The sequence below is a fragment of the Lagopus leucura genome, unplaced genomic scaffold (genome assembly GCF_019238085.1).
Source record: "Lagopus leucura isolate 7727_CA_CO unplaced genomic scaffold, USGS_WTPT01 Super-Scaffold_739, whole genome shotgun sequence".
Taxonomy (NCBI): domain Eukaryota; kingdom Metazoa; phylum Chordata; class Aves; order Galliformes; family Phasianidae; genus Lagopus; species Lagopus leucura.
Window position 1 is genome coordinate 11905471 of NW_024962255.1, and position 19447 is coordinate 11924917.

The 19447-nt window shown below is 41.9% G+C and overlaps 1 protein-coding gene across 5 annotated transcripts in view; it reads right to left on the reverse strand.

Annotated features, from left to right (window-relative positions):
• ZMIZ1 (zinc finger MIZ-type containing 1) overlaps positions 1-19447 on the reverse strand; it is a 322545-nt gene that overhangs the window by 260459 nt on the left and 42639 nt on the right. For all 5 annotated transcript variants that reach the window (XM_042862784.1, XM_042862787.1, XM_042862785.1 and 2 more), the window contains exon 2: positions 16469-16591. The gene's annotated coding sequence lies outside the window, so the exon portion shown is untranslated. The remainder of the gene's footprint in view (positions 1-16468; positions 16592-19447) is intronic.

Here is a 19447-nt window from a genome sequence, read left to right on the forward strand (position 1 = left end):
ATTTACAGTCACAATAAGATAAAAACTAATTAAACTAATTCACCATGCTGTTTTTCCTCAAACAGGAAAAAGCTAGGCATGCTGAAATACAGCATACTCATCACAGCAGCAAATGTTCTCTGCTTTATGCAGTTCTAGCAGCTGCGGCCCATCTATTTGTTTTATTTGGCCTTTTGAACATCTGCATAACTTGCATTCTTTAGATACTAGGTTACTTCTGTCTCTGGATGTGGGGGTGGAGAAAAGGGGAGGGGGGGGGACTGAGTCCTGCAGTTTACCTAGTTTTGAAATCCACCATACCTGAGTCAGACACACAGATTAATATTCTTTAGATATTTTGTCTCCATGGGAAAAGAGAAAAAACAAAGTAAAACATTCTTTAACCATTTACTTGTAACAAGCATGTCTTACAAAACTGTTAGTAAGAAGAACAATCCAAGAAGCATGCAACTACTGCTCCAAAAGCATTCATACTGCTTCTAGGGCTTAACGGAAATTAGGCTTTAAGGCGACAGTGAACAACAATTAGTGATAGAGGAAGTCGGGCAAGATAAAATTTGCTACCTTGGTGTATAAACTACTGCACCAAATGGCACTAGCTCCTAACTCATGGCAAGACTGGATGTGACTCTGGGCAGCCTGGTCTTATGATTGGTGACCCTGCCCACAGCATGCGGGCTGTATTGGATGGTCCCAGGCCATTCTGTGATTCTATGATACAGGCATTATGAAAAGCAACAGAAAGATGCACTTGCCTGAAAGTCACCGTCACAAGACCAAAGTTCCAGCTCAATCACCTCAATTTATATCATTTGCCTTATGAGTTCAAGTGCTGGTCACTTCCCAGTCCTGCTAACATAGACCAGAAAGAAAGCCTGGCACTGGGGGCAGGCAGTGCCAACTATGGGAAAGAATGGCTAGCATACTGCAGAAATGAAGATACTGAACTACAAGGACAACTGATGTTTTCAAAAAACTTTTGAAGCAGCCATGATTAAGTTATACAACAAATTAAAACCCGTGTAGAAGTGTTTTATTTCCAACTACAATCCAATCATGCTCATTTATTCAAAAATAAGCTTCTACAACGGGCTTCAGCTTCTTAAAGAGTTACAACCTTCTTCCTTGTTGGTCATGAAGATCAGATTACACCCTCGCTGGCCTTTTTACACATTGCAACACAAGAACTGAAGACTACTGACCTTGGAATAAGAAATTTAACTGAGGCAGGTTGGACTGCCAGCCTGAAAGGAGTGACGCCTAGTTGCTTCATCAAAACGTCAAGCTGAAGAAATATTTACGTCCATGAAAGTTTATTTCTCCAACCACACCAGCAGACCCGATAGTTTTTATTTCTGTCTAGCCACAAATCTTGTCCTACTCATTAAACATAAACCCCTCTTTCCAGACATTTTTACACAGAGTACTTAAATTTCTACAGCAAAGAAACATGAAACCAGCATTTTCTCTCAAGTAAGATAAGTGATTTAAGTAGGTCACTCTGAAAGTAATGTTTCCTATTTACTTCCATAGAAAGTATAACAGATACAAAGAGCACAATAACAGTATTTGATAGAGCAAATTCCCAGCTTCAAAACGCTATCATTCAATATAGTCTCCACCATTATCTCTGTATTTTTGCCAGCAATGAACAAGGCCTATATCCCACACTCAGAAAAATATGCACCAGCAGAGGTGACCTACTGTCACCACTACTGGAACACACCACCCACCACCTTGATGTGCTCACATCCACTGTTTGTTCTCCAGAAACACTCAACAAATGTCATAAATGCCAATGGGTGCTGTAACTGAAATTAGGTTTTTCACAACCTGCTCTCTACACTTCTTTCCTCCAAAAAAAAAAAAAAAAAAAGTGACTCCATGCATGTAGAAGTTGGATAAAGCTGAAAGAACTCTTAATAATATTTAAGTGATTGAAAGTAGGTAGAAAGAGGCAGAACTGTGATTCTCTAGGTCCAGGATGTTTTTACTACACAACTGGGGAAGAGTAAAATCTGCAAAGGACTGAGGAAAGACTGGTCATAGCTAACTTTCATAAATTTCCTGTGTTTCTAATCAAAGAAACATCACAGTTCCTACGTGGAAAAAAAAAAAACACAGTAGAAAACAAAGTTATCTGAGTATAGGAAAAACTGTTCGGACCATTTAGAGAACAAAACCCAAACTTGCAAGTGGGCTGCTGTCTCCATAATGAAAACAGCAGTCCCCATGTGTAGCTGTTCTCCACTCACAAGAAAAAATAACATCAGTAAGCATCCCAAATGCATGTAGACATGCACTAACACTTTTGTACTGCCTTACAAAGTATCACTCTCCCTCTTTCTGAAGAACTATTTTTTAATCAACTGCAACCTAATCTAGTTGTCAGGTCTCTACATATAAACCACAAGAAGAGTTTTGATTAATTTAGTTTTATTTCCTACCTCCTTTAGCCTGTTTGATTATACATAAAGTACTACTGAACTAATTGAAGTAGTTCCTCACCACACCTTCAGGGAGCACATTAACCACACTTCTGTTAAGCACCAGTGTGCTACAGCCATCCATGTTACAAATGCTGCTTTATTGTCATGACAGCAAGTCCATGCAAGGAACTGCAATAAACTCTATTAACGTTTCATTCAAGTCTGTGGTCATATTAGGTCAAATGCTTGTGAATAAACTCTAGAGGATGGAGGTTTGGCTTTAAGACTTGTTGCCAATTGGTTGCATTTTCCTAGATTTATTGTTCAGCACAAACTGTAGAATTCTGACTCCATTTCATCAGGGACAAAACGTCTAAGACAAAACTTGAGCAAGAGGGAGGAAAAATAAATGTGTCTACATAAGCATCTTCGAAGGGGCCATCACCAGGCCAGCTGGGGACCAGCACATCATCCTGGTAACAGAATCTCATGCTGCATGCATGTCTCGTACCACTTCATCAGTAACCATGTCATGCCACACAAAATACAGACCAACATTACTTCCACAAGCATTTACAGTCTTCAACTATAACATCCCAACAGGAAGCAAGCACGTTTGCTCCAGATAACATTCTTGGGACTATCAGTTTTCCTCAACAACGTGTTACAAACTATGTCAGTGTTTCTTGGATACTGAACTTCAGAGACCGCCAGCTCCTCTCAGGACAACCAACCCCCAGCTTTTCTCATCTTAATGCTGGCCAGTTGGATGAAAACACTATTTAAGGTAATTATGAAATATAGCTCAGAACTCAAGTATTCCGATCTCTGCAGCAGGATTTCATTTGCAACTCCAAGGAGTGTAAAAACAAGAGTTAATTGCCTGTACAAATATTTCAGGGTAGTGTTTACGTAATCTACAGTACATTAAGTACCAGAGTTGTGCTCTACTGATAGGTGAAAGAACAACTCTGAAAGGCAACTGCATTGCCAATTAGCTTTCAACAAATATGTACACAAGCTGTGCTCGTAGGCTTGCACTCGCTTCCTCATTCCTTGCAAACTGCCTGGCTTATAATGGTGCCTGCTCTGCTTGACGAGGGGAGGCAGTGGGCTTTATTGCGCTGAGCTAAAACACACACAACATCACAGCTTCTGATTGCTGTCTTTGACCAAAGCCATGTTCCAGTCACAAGCATGGGACACAAACCCTTCAGTCTGAGCAGGAGAAAGCAAAGAGAAAGCAAACTGCTCTTGCAGTTTGTGCCAAGAGGACAGAGCTTGCCGTAACACCCCAGAATGCACACAGGCATCCAATGGTGTCTGGCTCCCATGTGCAGGGAACTCCAAGCACCTACACCTACGTGCACTGCAGCTGTACAATGGCTTTGACCAACAGAGCTGTACACACATGGAGAAACAAACCCAAATTCACAAAATGACATGAAAAGATTGATGTTTGCAGGTTTGGGGGTATATCTGCACTGTGCTCCCCCCAGAAAATGGGCTTCTGCATTTTAATTCAGTAAAACCAGCTGCCCTGGGCTGTGCTCCACATGTGGGCACAGCTGTTAGTGCTGCTTTGGGCAGCACTGAGTAGCAGGGTGCAAACACCCGATCTTGCCTTCTTCATTTGCTTTGCAGATTACTGCCGTCAGTTAGGATACATTCAGCCTAAAGGAAATATTTTGTGAACAGTTTAATAATAAAGGTTAAAATAGCTTTCTGCAATGCTTCCAAGTTTTCCTTCTCACAGAACATTTTTCCACACTCCGAGTTGCTGCTCTGCTAACCGCAATGAAAACTTAGTCTGAAGATGGAAAGACAGAGGCTGCAGAAACAGGAGAGTTAAAATAAACCCAGAATGCTGCTTCATAAATTCCTTTAACTCACATAATGTTATATAAATTGCCATTTCAATAAAAAGACAGCAGAAAATAAGTCCTGTCTAGCTGTGTGGGTTATAAGTTACGCTTATATAAGTTCACATATCCACATAAGTTGATGATCATGTGTCTAAGTCTACTTTTTGGGATATCTATGTTCTCCATGTTTTGTTTCAATATTTGGGAAAATAATCATTCTGCCTTACATGGAGCTTGTGAGACCTTGTTAGAAGTTTCTCAGCTGGTGCCTTCTTGGCACTAAGCTTAACACAGGCAGAAGGATGGAACATGGTGAGACATGAAAGAGCTAAAATCTGCATGGCCTTGCTACCAGAGGTTTAGGAAAGGAACTTCTCTGGCATGTTTTACAAAATGGTTCACATCTGGTCTGCATTACAACAGGAAGGGCTGCCTGATGGGCTGCCAGAGCCACCCAAAGATACCAAAGAACAAATAACCATTCCTTTGATGCAGTTCTGTGATGGAGAGCTTAACATACTGCAAGTCTGCGGGTTGTTTGTTGCTTTGTTAATACAGAGTACAGCACACATAAGCCTCCCTGCTTATTTATTTGATTATTCTTTCGGAAATGTGCTCATCTCAGATAGAGTATGTTAGCAAGTTGAGATCTATGCATAAATATCCATCATCATCCAAGTAGATATTTGAGCTTCAGTTAAGCAGTAAAGGACAAAGTTGAAGTAACCTTAAAGCTACATTCAAATGCAGAGGCACTGAGAAACAACCTAGACCTGCTCAGGCACCTCTATGCCAGGGCAAGCAGTGCCAACATGGGCATGCCAAGCTCAAGCAGGGAAAAAGCTTTCAACACCTCCCTTGCTGAGAGAGCTAGCTGAATAGAGTGACATTTTCTCTAACAAAACCATATTTGTTCATGCGACTTCATAGAGATCTTTAACAAAAGGCTCCAAAGTTTAAGTTGAACTGTAAGGAAGGCAAGAGGTTTGAAATCTAATTCCATCCTCCCAGATGAAGAGGAGTCTGTACCACTCATGTAGCCACACATACAGGGGGTTAAAAGGAAAAAAAGATTACTGCTTTGAATATAAATGACTTGGAATGCATCACTAAAGAATCAAAATAAAGGATTGAAAATGTGTGGTGGCGGTACTAAATTATTAAAGCTGCTTAAGAATGAGAGGACCATATGAAGATATTTAATAGAAAAAAATAAAAGTCTCATAAGAAGCTATAACATCTTTAAAACAATTGTTAATAGTTTCAAGTTCTACATATATAATCATACAATTTTACAGACTGCGCTGTGGGATCTTTCAAGCAGTCAGATGTTGTTTTCTAATTACTATTCTCTCTTGAGCCATTCACATGAGATGTGTTGCTATGTTTTACCTCACACTAGGACATACACAAGTTTTTTCTTTTTTTGTCCCGTGATAGCACTTCAAAACTTCCCTCTCCTTCACAAACCATTGGAAAATTATGTCAACTGCAGTTTTATCCTATGCAATAATGGCACAACTTCACATGAATTACATGAACTGGCCACACACCAAATTGTATTTCTTCCTCCTAAAAGAAGGCATGACAATGAACAAAACATTTAAACTGCTTCTTCTAAATAAAGTGTATTAGTATTCTACAGCTTGTATTTAGAATTGCATGCACCTATTTTCTTTAAGTGTGCTTAAGCTTTTTTTAAACTTCATTTCCCATTATGTTTGTCTACCTGTCATGTTTATGATCTTTATCATTATCATAGTGAGCAAAAAAAGAGAGAGAAAAAAGCCAGACATAGGAAATATGTCAACATTTGCAATTCCCTGTCATTTCCTCTACTCGTTTGTAGCGATATGACTTCTGGTTAACACCAAGCATTTAGTGATATCATGGAAGATACAGCTTTGCCCTGTTCAAATATCTTGACATTTTTTTAAGCACCACTTCCTCTTGCTACCACTGCTAAAGAAAATCCTCCAATAAACAAGAAACAAGCAGGCAGAAGAGATTTCACAAAAGAGCAGGCTGGCTACTCACTTGCAGATCTGTGCCTCCATTTGCAGCCTATTGCTACTTGGGAAAGGTCCTGTTACATACAAAATGTCAGCCCTGCTCACTTTTGAATATAATCCTTTTATTATCCAATGCAGCTCTGCAGAGCCCATTGCCAGAAGACAGGCAGCACAACTGCCTATAAGGTAATGGGCCTTCCTATCTCAGTATTTCAACTGGTTAGGATTTCACAGAGAAATAACAATATCCTTTGCTTTCTCATTTAAAAACAAAGTCTTCCTATCATGAATCAGAGGGGAAAGAAACAAAAAGGAACCTTTGTGAAATGTAAATCCAACAGCATGGGGTAGATGCTGGAAAACACAGATGTATGCCAGCCACACTCACATACATGAGGCCCTAAATAAAAAAAAAAACAACAACAACAAAAAACAGGAAGAGTGAAGGGCCAGCAAAGAAACTGCTTGGTGCCAGCATCTGGTATGCTTGCTGTGCATGCAGAGGGAATCACTCATTTTAGCACCCTCAGCCTTCCAAGTTTAGTCACATTTCTTCTTTCATTTAACTCCTTCCATCTTATGTAAACAAACACAGCAGGAAAAACAAACAAATACTGCTTTTATTTTTAAGTCCTGGAATCTGCCTCACTAGAGTTTCAGGACCCTCAGTAGCAATGTTTGCTGAATTCAACCCCAATTTCTGGTACATCACACTCAGAGACCATTAATGTTTGTCTTGATAACACTGGTCTGCAACTGTGCTAATTGGAAAAGAATTTGAGCCCATACCAAAACCAGGACAGAACTACTGAAGCACCACAGATAAAGCTCAGTTAAAATCATGTGCTGGCTGCACCGAACAGCTATTTGAAACCATCCACCTCATAGGTATCACAGATTGATACTGGTTTTACTCTTCAGCTCAGTGCTTCTCCAGCTGTATTTGATGGTTTTTTGCTACAATTATCTGTATTTTAATTTTTCAGCATTCACATTTTTCTATGACCCTCTTCAACAGATTTTTTTTTTTGGCCCATCGCCTTTCCTCAGTGTCCACGATCCATGGAGAAGAGGTGGTTGATGGTGTTATCACAGGCAAACAGAAAGAAGCTAATGGTAACAAGCACTCCTTGCTAGGTAATTATTATAGGAAAAAGAATGCAAATGAGCCCTAATCTATCTCACACAATGGCAGAGGTCTCAGATTTGCATTAAATCTTTTACAGCGGCTCCAGATAGGGGACTCTGCAGATAACAATGCATCTGGAACATGGGCTGCTTCCTCCACTCCTTGCTTTTTATTAAATTGTGCCCCCAGCAGGTACAGTTGTCCCTGAATGACTTCCCCTCCCCCCATTATCACTCTTTTCCCCTCATCCTTCCATCTCCCCTGTCAGCTTTTCTGGAAAAAAAGCTAATTGTACATGCCATTTGGCTCAATTCATGTTTACAGTGAAGAAAGCACTATTTAGTAATTGTAACAGGGGAATGGACACCAGGATATCTCAGTTCTGTTCCCAGCTATGTCATCTGCTTGATGGAGGACTACAGGGAAATAACTTTGCTTTTCTGTGCATCCATGTGTTCAGCTAGAAATACAGGGCTGACATTTGTAGTGGCCCAGACTTGCATTTCACAAACGCATTTGTCAAACACTTTCAGGAAGCAAGTACTAGACTTTGCTTGAATCAAGGCAGAGCTTACAGAAAGTAGCAGTCCTTCAGCAGAGCCACTGCCTGCATCTAATTCCCCCATCTGATAACAGATTGCAAGAACTGATATTCTTTCCCAGTGCTGTCACATTATAATAGGACACATACCTATGTAAGCCAGTTGGCGCCCACAGACATGTCAGCCCACTAGCATATCACAGGGTATAGGAATTAAATTGAGGTGCTCCAATTGCAGCTCACATCGTTTCTACGACATGCCATTTTTCTCTTAGCGTCTCCAATGTCTTCCTCTGCGGCTTGTTTGGATCACAGGAGTTAAATGTACCCAAGGCCTTCCTTAGGGAGTCCAGAGAGAAGGCAAACCTCCTTCGTAGGTGTTAAGTAGGATCCACATTTCCCAGCACAAGCACCTCCTTGGTTGCCCATTTTCTCCCGAGACATTTTTGTCAAGTTAAGAAAATATTTTATTCTCAAAATTCATCTTAAATAATCAAGAATCATCTAGAACAAAAGCTTGTTCCACTGACAAGACAGACAACTCTTAACTCCATCAATAGGCTTATGAAGTAATGAATCAGTATGTAAAATATCACTCTACATGGTATATGAGGAATGGTTTCAAAAATCAGCATGGACCACCAAATCCATCTCAACATCATCACTACTAGTGCAGTACTCTTGCTTAGTCATGAATTTATCTGAAATACTAACCACAGGCAAAGGTTAACCTCTTGGAAGTCTGTTATTAGGGAAACATCACACTAAACCAAAACAGTTTTACTGATAATTAAGAGATACTTCCTACCAATTTATTGACATAGGTATAAAGTAGTGCACCTCATTAACTGTGGCTAAGTACATGAGGACTAACGGTGTCTGAACGGAAATACCCTGTTTCAGATGCTGAAAATTAGAAAATAAAAGAACTGCAATCTGCCAAAATTATTCGCAACTATTTTCAATCTTCTGAAATCAAGATTTTGGAGACCAGTGTGCAACCACAAACACTTTAAATTTGGAGTCCTAGCCAGTGATGCACATGATCTTCTCATGTCAGGTCCAGACTCCCAGGAATTCCAAAAGCAAAAAAACTTAACAGTCACCAAGAGACAGCACAATGTCACACAACCAGATTGCACTACTCTCAGTTACACCTTCAGATACATTTATCATCCTCTGTATGCACTCTGGAGACAGCAGCATGCTTTGTTCCTCAGCTGGTGTGTTTTGCTTTTTGTTTTTCTTTCCTCAATTCACCAATACCAATGCAGGCAGGCAGTTCCTCTGGAAATTGGCTGTAGCTGTATTTCTAAAGCCTACATAGCTTTCTGGATTGGGTAAATAGTCTTAGGGTAAATAGTCTTAGACTATTAAGCTATTACCAGAAATCAACAAACAGATTTTTTTTTTTAATAAGTAAATAAATGCAGTTATGGAAAGGGTTGGAATTTAATGCCCTGTAACCAGTTAATTTTCCAGTCATCATAGCCTTGTTAATTTACATCTGATGGAGCAGTAGGTGGGGTAGTGACTTTTGGCAGCTACTGGATTATCCTGTGTTCGTCTCTAAATCAGACAAACAGATAGCTGGGATCCTCATCTGACAGCTGTATTGGGTACAGTTACCATGTGGTACAGACATTTCACATACACTTTTTTTTTTATAACTAGCTACTGATGGTTCTTATCTTAAACGCTTCAGGTCTTTTTGGGTACTGAAGTTCTCTGAAAGTATGTTCTCCCATTTGCAGTGACATTTAAGGCTCCTATCACTTGAAAGGGCTGAAACAGTATGATGTTATGAGTGAGCAATCTTTACATCAAAAGCAAAAGCTGTTTTGCACTGATTAGTTCTCTTGAAACTAAGAAGAAAACCTCCATTCATCTTGTTCATAAAGCTGCAAACAGTCTTCTACCTGATCTGTACACTAACTTTCCAGTGCTAGAAAGTCTTTCATTCAGAAAACTGCAGGAATACAATGCAAGAAGGGGATATTTGAAGAGCAAGCTATGACAGGTACCAGAAGCTACAATTTCTTAGATTTCTAACATGCTTCATTCCAGACTTGTCACTGATCCCTAGGCTAATCCTCAGTGACCAATCACAATCTAGTCCCATTTCTACATATGCACAAAAGTTATCTTCCATATTCACAGGTAGCAGTAGAATATTAGAGCCTCAGATGCTCACAATCATTTGGAAGTCCAGGATAAATTGGACTAATTACCACACTGGTGCTGGACCAGCAAAAGCATCAGGGCAGAGAAAGTCAGCTGGGACAACTCAGACCAATGTCACCACCACTGAACCACACCCAGCTGGCTTTACCTGGAGCCAGCACAGCTCTCATCCAGCTGTCTCCTCCTGCATGCATGTCTGGGGGTGGTGGTGCTGGAGGACAGATATCTCCACATGGAACTGCAGCATACACTGTGAGCCTCAGCCCAAGACCTACACCATGTACTTCAGGGAATGCTCACGTTAAGCATTAACTAGTTGAGCAGTTGAGCCAAATAGCCAGTCAAATATTTACAAGGTTTTCAGAAGGTGCTAGATTAACCTCATCTTTTCAGTATAAAGGCAAGGACCACAATTTTTCACTCTGTTTCACATACCCTTGAAGTTGTACTCCTGAAACTTTGAGACTTATAACAAACAAGTTGTTAGAAAGAAAAACCCAAACAGAAAGCCTAACAGGGATTCAGTGTGTAGCGTAGACAACAGAGCTGCACTGCAGTTGCACAAATAGAATAGCACACTGTGTTCCTAAAGAGGACGAGAAGCAAAAGCCAGCTCCTGGAGCCAGTGATCACAACTTCACCTGAACAGCAGCTTTTCCTTCACCAGTTCATTTCCAGTTAATTTCAAGGTAAAGGTAAAGATTGCCAACGCACTTTCAAGGATCTCAGCAGCTCTTCCCCATATTACTCTCAGAAGTTTTTTTGAGAGGTTCCCCCCTACAGCAGCATTCTCATTTCACTTAAGCACACAAGACCTCTTACACTGCTGAACCAGGGAACTGTCAGTTCCTTTTGAGGTGAAGGCATTGGCACTTGAATGGCAGTGGGAAGTGGGCTCTGTTATAGACAGGCTTGGGGAGGGGGAGAGCAAGGTAGTGCGTGATTTACTTGCCAGCATCATATCAAGTCACATTAAGCCTACCAACAGAACTCCTTCAGTACAAACAAATGCAGTAACCTTACCATGTGACAAATTTGTAGGGGGTTTGCCTGTGAGGTGATTCTGAACAAACTACTACTTAAGGTTGTCTTTTAAAAAGGATCTTCATATGCAGTCATAAGTTAATTTCAAGCTGAAGTGTAGATATTTGAGCTGACTTAACTCGGCCCACCACTGACTTCAGCATTCCAGAGATTTGCCTCCTCACAAATGTGCATTCCTTTTGTCATCCACTTAGTCTGCAGCTCCACGGGTATTTGCAGCTACAGCCCTGCACTGCCACGCACATCACAGCACATTGACAGCTCCTACAGCTTTCCAAGAGAGATGCTGTGGAACACAGCAGCGGCACAGAGGCACCACTGAGGACAGAAGATCGTTTGAGCAAGCATAAGCAAGTTTGCTTCAGGTTAACAGCCAGTGACAGGTAGGCCTCAGCCCTCCACCTGAATGAAAGACACAGGTAGCACCTCCCTGGAGCATTTCTGTCTGTAAGCTGCAAGTTGGCAGACAGCTGCTGACAGCTATGGGGCTAAGCTAGCAGTTCCCAGGCAGGATCATCTTGCTTCCATTCTAGAAGGGCCACTCTCCTAAAGCCACACACAGGCTTTACTTCCTTGTTGTGCTTGTGTAAAGTCTGCTGTACGACAGGAAAGTATGACAGTAGGTAAATACTGAACTAGCACACAATAAGATCCATAAGAAACATTCCTGATTTTATACCTGCTTCTAATCTGATTTCATCTCCTGCATTCTGAATTGGCCACAGAATTACAGACACACAGCACAGCCTACAGAGTGCAGCAAGAAAAGTCTACTGCACTCCAACAGCTGGTGGCAAGCCGCTGTCCCCATCCAAACCACAAGTGCCAAAGACCAAATATTCTGCTTTTTGCTTACTGCTAATAAAGCTGCTTCACTTCATTAAAAGCAGCTTACCATTTTATCTACTCACTCTGATTAATTAACCTCTGGTTAAAGTGAATGAGCACTTGATTTGAGGATTCTATTAATGTGACATTGGTGAACCACTTGCATACTTCTATCCTTTTCCTGTGATTCTTCATTCTCCCTCTACCAACAATATCTTATTGGGTCGTTTGAATTGTCACTCCCCAATACACTTCAAGCATACCACAAATGCTCTTAAGAAGAATTAAGAGAAGATAGGTACCACAGCCCAAAACTCATCCAACGCTCAATTTCCCCGCTGAAGTGTGTCGATTAATAACTTCTCCTTCTCACTGTTCTGACCACGGGCTTTGGAAAAAAGAACCAGGTAAAAGTTGAGGGGGAGAAACAGCACCATCAGTCCATACATTAATTCATCTTTCCTGAATAAAACACAACTTTAAACATGATGCACAAATGGCAGTCAGTCCCATCCAGATCCTCAACTTTCTTAGAGAGCAAAGCACTTTCTCCCAAGCCAAATAACATGTGCAGTATAGGAATAAAGACAGCTTCTGCTACACTGTACGCCTACAGATTTTACAGTTGCATGCTACCGCCAAATTCTCAATTTCTAGCAGCAAAAAAGCTTATGTTACCCTTCTTTAGCCAAAAGCCTGAAGATTGAAATTAGAGAGCTGCTCATTTTGCTGGCAAAAGTGTTTTTCTTCATATGCCTCATTTTTGTCTCTATTCAATTTATTTTGTGGATATCCAAAAGTTCCTGAGAAGCTGAAGAAAATCTTCCCTTTTCCCCCCTTTCTGTTCCATAAAAGAGAGCATCCTTTCTTCTGCAAAAGTACTCGTGGAGAGGATGGAAAGATCATTAGGTCTAAAATCATAGGAGGTTCCTGGCTTGAGGGAGGGGTAGGGGAAAATCAAAGTGCCTGAGTCATCTTAAGACACAGGTCTCACTTCCTTCTCCATCAAGGGAAACTATACCTAAAACGCTACTGAAAGTACTGAAAACTATGGCTCTTTCAAGAAACAAGCATGCTTATATTCTACAGCTGATAACCTCAACACAAACCTGGTCCAACCAGACAGCCCTGCACGTGAGAAGGCACCAAGGGGAAGTCTGGTTTGCATCACACACAGTTACCAACTGACTAGGAGTCACTGATGTGGTTCATCTGGCTTTCAAAGCCATCAGCACTAGACCCAGACATTTCAGACCACATGTTACAAAGCACTTCCCAGTAGAAGTTTACTCTGTTCAAATCAGCATAGGCTTTCCTAAACAGAATTTCTCTACAACATGCAGCTTCCCACTGACCTGCCTTGCATTTGACTGAGAGATCCTAACTCAAAACTTCTCAAAGGACTTGGGGGAAAAAAAAAAAAAGAGGGGGGGAAGATCTGAAACAAATACCTTGTTGAAACGCTTGATGAAGGCTAAGGAGTTATGACCTTGATTTATATATGAAAAGAGAAATACAAACAAAGAGGGTAAGTTTCCCACAGGCAGGTGAGTTGTTAGAGGCACTTTGCTAACAGCCAGCCTGGCCACCTGAAATGCTAGCTGGCAGCAGTGTCATCTTTCCCTTGGAGATGGCTCAGGTTGATACAAATGAGAGGGCAAAAAAAGACAGGGAAGGGGAGGAATAATGAGGACAAAAGTTCTTTCAAAATCAGCGCACAATTTCTGAAACCATCTGAAGCGTGATATGGTTGCTCTTTCAAGGAACAAAAACCCGAAAACAATCTCTGTACACATTTAGTTAAAGACAGGGAGGGAAGCCCAGCATTAAGTGCAGCAAATGACACAGCAATCTGTGGGCCACCAGCCAACTTGACCCATTGCTGCCCTGTCCCTGCCCTCTCTTCTGTTCCCGTTCCACACTTGGATCAGGGCAGGAGCCTCCCTGTCCCCACCTTTCCTGCCTCTGCTCTGGTGTGACACACAGGCAACAGTTTCCTTTTGCTTGGGTTCTCCAGTGTTGCTGTCACAGCAGCCTTTCCTCCCCAAGCCTTTCACCCCAAGGAATGCAGACAGCGTGTGGTATTTGATAATACAGACTTAAAACACCACACATTTGCAGACATTTAAAGCACATTTGACAAAGGTACTGCAAAGGGGCTAAACAGCGTGCATTTCCTGGGCGCAAGCTCCTGCAGCAGCCCCACAGGGGACAGACACTGTGCTACACAGGGGTGGCCTCCATCACCTTGCTGTCATAGAAAGTAGAGCAGGGGCAGTCTGACAGCGCGACTCAGGAACTGCGTGCTGAGAGCAGCAAGTGAGGACTCCCCTCTAAATTTCCAGTGCAGTGTGAGATGGAAAAGCAGCTATCTCCAGCCAAAGAGAAATGGCAGCAGAGAAGCCCAGAAATGGAACAGAACGCCTCTGCTGCAAAGCACTATGTGAGATGTGTGATGGGTGGAAGGCAGTAGCAGCAGCAGCTGTCCCGTGGTCCCACAAAGCAGCTTGCAGAGTCTTTGCTTCCCACAGCCCCAAGCCCAGGGATTTTGAAGGCATTCAGTAACTGTACAAAAACTCAGCTGGAGCTATGAATCTTAACAACAGCTCTCCTTCACACCTGCAGCTCAACCAAGGCTCCCACATCTCATTGTGCCCCAAGATTGTGCATTTCAAAAGAGTTTTACAGAAGCCTTCACTTGTCTGAGAGAAAATGGGTTCAAAAGCCACCAGGCAGCTTCTGTGGGCTCCTCCTCACATCACACCACAGCAGCAGAGGCAATGACTGCCTGTGACAGCACAGTTGGCTGCATTATTTAGTCTGGCACCAAGGAGAAAAGCTATCAGCCGTTTTTAAGTTAAATTCAGGGAACCAGCTGAGGACCAGGAATTGCCATTTCTAAAGTGAAAGAAGAGGAGTGTAAACAGCCTTTCCATAGTAACAAAGATTAGCAGCCCAGAGTCTGACACTCCTCCTGCATTAAAAGATAGGAGACAAAGCGATAGACAGGTAATTACATAGACGGGGCCCTGGGGAAATTGCAAGCTCCTTGAGAACCCTTTAGCTGGTCTGTACGTTTCTCCTTGTCTCCATTTCAGCTGAAGGTCTCCAAGAAACATTTGCCCATTAGGTCATTAGCTTTATTGCAGAAGGTAGTCAGGCAGCTGGTGGCAGCCATTCAATAAAGACTTAGTTTGGCTTAGCACCATCAAGAATGAGATGGAGAATGAGAAAGAGCATCCCGAGGCACATTACCTGTCTGCAGCTTATCCTTTATAAGTTAGTGCACTTAGTCAGTCTGAGGCATCTGACAAATGAACTCTGACAAATCTCACTGGTGCAATTTAAGACATTATTGCATTGCAATGTCTCCCCAAGCCCCTCACAAAGGTTAGTACCACAGAGCAAATCTGCAAGAAAAACATACATCATGCATTGGCCTCCCATACCTCCAAACTAGACAAGTTAGCAGAAGCCCCCTCTCAGTGCTATGCTAAGCTGAACTGCACCAGAGGAGACAGGAGACACTGCCTCCACTACAAGAAAAATTTGCCTCTAACACGAAGTTACAACAGAAAGCAACCTCCTGAAGCACTACTTTCAGTTCCCGAGCAACTAACAACCTAAACACCAAGGTCTGCTATCAAAGCACATACGCATGTCCAGCAGCATACTTCAGTCTGCTCAAGCACCTCATTCTGTCCTACGAATCACGCAACTTTTCTCTTCTGTATATCCTGACAAATTCTGTGGAAGGAACAATAAGGATCACACGTGGATCGCACCATCAGATGTAACTACAACATTTAATTGCTTAGGAAGTACTACAAAGAAGATGCTGCATTTGAACTCTCACCTACCACATTTTACACTTCTGCCCAAATCTTAAAGCCTGGACAGGTGAGGAACTGCAGACTGCCTTTGACTCTTCACAAAACACACCATTCTGATATGGAGCTGGTGTTCCAGCTGGTTCATATCTTATCCACCAGTGGTGCAAACAGCCATGAAACCACTGAAAACCTCAAACAAGATGGGTTAAAAATGTAATAGTAGAAGGAAAACCTTATGAGACATTGTTCTTCAAGTTGGCTTATCTCGACCTATCTCACTGCCTTCTCATCTAAGCTATCAGTGAGAAAAAGATTCAACTAGTCAGCAATACAACAGTTACATTATTTATTATTTCCCTGCAAGCATTTAAAATGCATCTCCTCTTTCAGTTTTTGCAGAGGGACTGTATCCCGCACCCAGAAATGGAGCAATAAGCACACAAAGCTTCTGTTTGCATCAGACTGTTAAAGACAGCAGAAGGGCAACCTGTGTTAAACGAGAAACTTGTCTCAGCTCTACACAGACGAGCTTCTAACATCACCCTTGCTTCCAAGAAGAGACAGCAAGTAAAGCACCTCAGAGAACACATCATTACCTCTTACCTTTTGAAGAGGCCGCCGCCAATTAGAACATTCCCGGAGCTTCTAATTCAGCAACGAGAAGGGGAGGAGGAGCCAAGGGGAAGGAGCAGGGTGTTGTTTTCCTCCTCAGCACAATGGTATTTCCTAAGTGGAAAAAAAAAAAAAAAAAGAAAGAAATATTAGGGTTTTTTTGTTTGTTTGTTTTTAAGAGGCTACAAATTACAACTTCTTGGACAAACTACTGTGGCCTCTCCTTCTCCTGTCCCAAAGCATCAGCTTGAGCTGTCCTGTCTGCCCCTATCATCACCACATGAAGGCATGGATATGAAGTCAGCTACTTCTAAGAAAAATGGAAGTGGATTCACCTACACCAGAATGGGATAAGAATCACAGAATCACAAGAGACGTAAAACCACTCGTAACTTCTATTTCTTAAGTAACTATTCTACCTAAAACAACCATTGTCCTAAAACAACATTGAGTCCAGTTATATTGAATCTTACAATTAAAAGCAATGCCAAAATGATGGGAACAGAAACTAAAGAGCCTTCTTGTGAAGGAAGATAACATCTAGAAATCTAGTTTTCTCCTGCTTCACTGCCATAAACCGCGAACGCTTACCTCAGACCATATCTCAGACACTCTTTACCCCATTCTGACCACGAATTTAAGGAAATTTACAGATGCACAGAATTAATGGGCCCCTCCCTACCTTCAGTACCTGCCTCTGATGAAAGGCAGGCAAATCAAGTGGAAGGATGCATGCAAGCCATTAATGTATTTGAGGAAATGGCAATCCACTCACAGTTTTCCACAGCAGATGAACAAAAAGAAACACATCCAGTCTGTTCTCCATGACATTTTGCTAGCTTGTGCTCACATAGAAACTACCCCTTTCTGTCCCATAGAAAATCCAAATGCAAGTCCTGAAAAGAGTTCCCACACGTCTCTTCTCCAACCCCCAAAAGACAATTCTCCCACTTGCTTCAGCCCAAATCTTGTTCTCCCCAGAGCAATTTTGCACAAGGGGCCCAACAGATGCAGAACAACAGAAAACGCGGCACTTCCAGAAGAAACATCTCCCTCCGAGCCGACTACGTCTGTCCAATTTCAAGTGGCCACAGTTCCTGCATTTCTCTGGGGGACAACAGCTCTGCTCTTCTCTCCTCCTGTCAGCAAGACTTAAAGCTGCAAGAATAATTCTGTCCAGATTCCCCTCTAGATAGGCGATGATTTAAAGAATTCATGAAGTAACAGTGGCAGTGTAAATAAACAATGAAAAACTAAGTGAAGATCACAGAAAAAAAACCACAGGAAAAACATGCACTAAGGAAAGAAAGAACGAGATTAGCAACTCAAAGCCTCTTCTGCTTTATTATATTCACCATAAATAGGTCTTGCAACATCCAACAATGCAGAAGGGAACCTGGCATATAACATCTACCTGCTCAGAGCCCTGCCTCCCCAGCCCACTCCCTAAAGGCAAACCTTCCCACGCTGGCTAATTCCATGTCCTTTCTGCCCTACATTCCTCCTAGACACCCCAACTTCTGACAGGCTCCAGCACCCTTTGCATACCATGCAAACAGAAGCTCACAGCAGCAGCACTCAGGCCATTACGTTTCCTCAAGAGGGGGCAGTGCACTTCAGCCCACTGTGGGAAGGCATGACAAGAGGTGGTCCTCAGTGAGCTGCTCCCAACATCCTCCCATGCAACACTGATGGAGCAGCCCCCACACAGACCAGCTCACTAAACCTACCTCCTCCTCCCCCCCCCCCCAATCACCCTCTAGTTTTCTATCTCGTTTGCATCACTCCCATTTAATTATAAAATCAAAAGGATGCTTTAGGAAGTGTTTTTCTCTCTGCCAAGAGAGACCCCCAACAGTAGTCAGGTGAAGTCTGCTAGGAGTTGATAGATTGGTTACATTTCAAGTGCTTAAAATTTTACACTTTCATCCTCATACTGCCAAGAGAAAAAACTTAAGTCAATGTATGAACCTTGGAGGAAGCATATCTTTAGTCAAACATAAAAATCAAGGTGGCAAAAAAAAGAAGGCTAAGTGCAAAACTCTGAAGTTTATTAACAGCACCCTCAGAAAGACAGAAATCTGTCACAAGTACCACTTAGCAATGTAGTTTTGACTCAGATACCGCTTCTCTCAAAAGGAAGTGAAATTGTTCTGTTCTCAGATCCTCAGGCAATAAAAATATAAAGTAAAATGAAATGAAGTAACGCATTACCTAAAAGTCAAAATCTAATTGGAGAAACCCAGCAAAATGGCTTATTGTACCATGAGACTTGACTAAGTTTCTGGCAGGACCAGAGATAATCTGTATAAGAAAGTGTCAAAATGTTTTGGGTATACAGCTAGAATGAGAAGGAAACAAACATAAAACTGGGAAACACAGCATGGAACCCAACAAATCGTTGACATCAACAGTAGATAAGTGAAGAGGCATATGTTAAGACAAACACCCTCATATGGCGTGTGAGTCAACTCCTGCAGCAGATTCAGCCAAGATGCTTCCTTAAATCTAGCTTAATAAAAACAACCCTCAATTCCACTAGCCAGAGATGGCTTTTCACCGTACTTACACCACGTCATCTTCTGAGTGATACTTGAACCCAAGGTTAAAACTGGACCAGCTGTTCTAAAATGCTAGCCTGACTAAAAATTAAATCTTCCTTCCAAAGGATCATTGCCAAATTCATTCCTTTTGGTGCATGATAGAAACATTCTTTCCAGATATTCACTGAAGCTAGTTCACTTCTCATGGTTAAAAAAAAAAAAAAATCATTCATGAGATTTATCAGGATATAATCTTCAATTTAATTGATTTTTTGACTGTCCAAGTTCAAAAAGTAATGGGTTTTGGGAAAGCAGCTCCCCTCATTTCCAGCCTAGACCATAGGGCTGGTGAAGAGCTCTTTCCCCAGCTGGGGTCAACAGCAGTTGGGGCTCTGCCCTGCTAAAGGGAGGCCCCACCAGTCAGTCA